Genomic DNA, 3,523 nt, shown 5'->3' on the forward strand with positions numbered 1-3,523 from the left:
GACTGGAAAGCAACAACAAAGCAAAAGCACCGAAACGGAGCACAGTGAGTGCCTGTGCAGATCTGCACTCCAAAGTTAAGGTCTGCATATAGAACAGCATGTTCTGGGCAGTCTCACACTAATGAGCAAAATTGTCATTGTACTCTTTCATAACTACTCGTAAGAGATTTTCGTCAGGTATTCTTGTTATCTGCTTTGCTGCAAAACAAGGTTCACAAAAGAGTGAAAATTCCAAAGAAAAAGCAGACTTAAAAATTAAGTCCATCTCTATGATATAATGTTTTCTTACTGGCATGTTAGGACCAGTTCACGATCCCCTTTTCCTCCCCCTACTCTCCACCCTTGTTGCACAAAGAGATCCCCAAAGCACTGAATGGATTACCTAATGGTTTCTTTAAATTGGGTAAAACTTGTAATACAGGATTAGTAACTCTTGTCTAATTAACGATGTCCTTCCTTACAGCTTACCAGATCCAACAAGCCAGACCTGGTGTTTACAGCACCTGGCCAGAATGTGTCTAGGTGTTCTTGAGTAGTTTTCTGTGTTACTTGAAGCTATATTTGTTTATCGGTCTTACAGAGCGTACTGGCATTGCTGTAGTATGAATCATTATAGAAACTTCTTAGTTCCTTATTTCTAAATCAAAGGAAAGAATTTATGTTTTGCATTAGGTTTTCATAATACTAAACTACAAGGAAAGAAGAAAGAAAAATGAAAAAACAGCAGTATTTTATAGAGCAGGCTTACCCTCATTTCACATTCGTGAACAGTTCATTGGCTTTGTTTTGTCCCAGCACCCTCTCGCACAGAAGCGAGGTGCACTCTGCAGTCCTGTGCTATACTCAGCTATTCTCCAAATGATAGCAGTTAAGACATACTCCTGCAGAATTCCCATTCCACTCCACTGCTCTGAAGATTTTAACCTTTTCTTACCCTATGTCACTGCATCTGTAATGGCCAGACCAGCAGAGTTCACAATATTGATCTCATAATCCACGCTAACATCATCGCTCATGCATGGCTCTAGTATCACGATTCAGTGGCTGTCTTCTAACACGTGAAGTTAAACAATTAGTTCCTAAACATACAAATAATAGTCACACTACATTCTTACTCCTGGAGATTTTTCAATGGCTTTAGAATACTACCTGTAACTGCTGATTTCTTTCTTGTTAAATAGCTAGTGATATTTGTCAGTGACCATATGTCGCCTGATAAACGTACTAAATCTAGTGATTATTCATTTTTTTCAGGATTTGTGTCCTAATAAGTAGGCCATGTGTTCACAGAGGTACCAGTATAGCTCTGCACCCTAAATCATAAACAATGGTATTAATGACCTAGCACTTTAATGCACTTTTAACATTAAATTCTCACAACATGCTGAGAGATGAATTTAGGGAGATAACAAGCGTGGATTTTATTATCATCTCCATTTTATGGCTTGAGAAATTGAAAAGAGAGATGACATAACTTCCTCAGTGCTGCAAGGAAAGTCACTGACAGAGACTGAATTAGAATTCATCACTTCACAGCTTCTACTTACCTCAGCTCTTAGATAACACAACTTCCGCAGACTTCTGTAGTTCCAGCAATCCCTTCTGCATCTGATTGCACTTAGGAGATAACTTAATTGATTCATTTCAGCTGTGTACTGCTGGTCAAGATCCTGCACATAACTCGATCATGTTCTTAGATTTACAGGTGTCAACAGCACTAATAAAATTAGTTCTGTACAAACACTCTGCTCGTGTATCTTTGCTGATTTTGCACTATTTAAGAAACTCTAAGGAAGAGATGATTTATGTATTTCTTTCTCTTAGTCTTGGTTCGGTGTCCTGAATGCCTCTTTAACTAAAGGCTCAGTTTATCACTGTGAAATACTAGAGCAATCTTTAAACCAATGTCTCCTATAGCATCCTTTCTAGCATCTGTAGACCAAGGAAGTCTTCAGGGGTGTGAGAGTTGTATTGCTTTCAAAATTACTATCATATTTATTATTTTATTGTTTTAAAACTATTTGAACAGTCTGTTAGCTGGAGTTTATTCCTCACTGATATTAAAAATACACAGAAGTGCTATTTCAGCATCAAGGAAGTGATTGACCCAGGCCCAAATAAAAGTGCAATCTTAAAAGTTTGAAGTATTGTAAGAAATAATACACTCAAAATGAACATTTTTTACTTCTCATATAAGCAGAAATAATGGTAGATGGTGTAGGATAGCAGAAAAATATCAGTAAGAGATAATGGCATTTCTAAGTCTTAGTAACTATGATTCAACAATACTTTCAGAAACTTAAAAGACATATGAACTTAAAAGGAGGCTGAAACCATCAGCATTCACAAATCATTTCTTCTAGTTTCACCTGCCATTTAAGGAAGTCCTGCACTAAATCCTCTAGCATGATTTATAACAGCTTGAATGCACTCCAGAACGTGTATGAGTCATGGCTCTTTTCACTTGTAGAAATGTTAAAACTTATTAAGGTATATTACAGTAAGCAGCTTTGGTAAGTGAATTGTTGATCCTTTGGAAGAAGTTTGCAATGAGGTAATGGAGTAATGGTTTGTGCTATTAATCATAACATATTTTCTGGTGATGTAGCCAGACATCAGCAAGTTTATTTCTTATTTATGAACAACATATTTCTCTAGAATACAAAGTTTTTGCCTTGTTAATATGGATGGCAGCTTTGCAAAAAGTTAATCTCAGTAACAGAAGAGAAAACCTAGCATTTACAACACTCTTTAAAACACAGTTTGCATGCTATTATTGAAAGAGAGAGAATAGGTGGAAGAGCCAGTAAAACATTTCACAATGTCCACACCCTGACCTATAAAGGTTTCTAGAATTTTGCTGGGAGATGCCAGTTCCCGTGTATGAATCATTCAATAAAGGAAGGATCTATAAAAAGAAAGCAAGTACAGAGCAATGCTCGAGAGGCCTGCACTGTACCCCGACACATGTTTCCTAAGTTATGCAGCAAAAACATCATAATTATTGACTCTACATGTACATTCAGCTTTGTGAAATCAGAAATAATTTGGGATCTGACTTACTATGTATCACTTCCTCATAATTCCTTCTGCAATGTAAAATTCTGCAGGTGTTTCTTTTGAAGCTGTATTCTTAAGGCATTTTTTAATTCTATGACTATATTAAAATGACCTCCTTGAGCCATACATCAAGGGACTGGCATCAACTAATTGTTTTTAAAAATATTATATTAAACATAAGTATCAATGGATTTATAATTGAGTTTTGGACTCTCCTTATTAAAGAAGCTTATAGATAATAAAATACTATAGGTGGCCTATTGCAGAGAGGGTACATTACTGCATCTTCTAAACATATTAAATAGTCTTTTGAAAGCTTGAATATGCATCAGAAATTTAAAGGCATAAAATCAGAACATCAGCTGTGGAAAAGACAGTTTCAATACCTATCTGGACTGGAAGGGTAAATGTTTTGCTTTCCAATATGCTAAGGACAAATCAAAAGGAGTTATTTTGATACGCT

Source organism: Rhea pennata, chromosome 26, assembly GCF_028389875.1.
Source record: "Rhea pennata isolate bPtePen1 chromosome 26, bPtePen1.pri, whole genome shotgun sequence".
In the NCBI taxonomy this organism is placed as follows: Eukaryota; Metazoa; Chordata; class Aves; order Rheiformes; family Rheidae; genus Rhea; species Rhea pennata.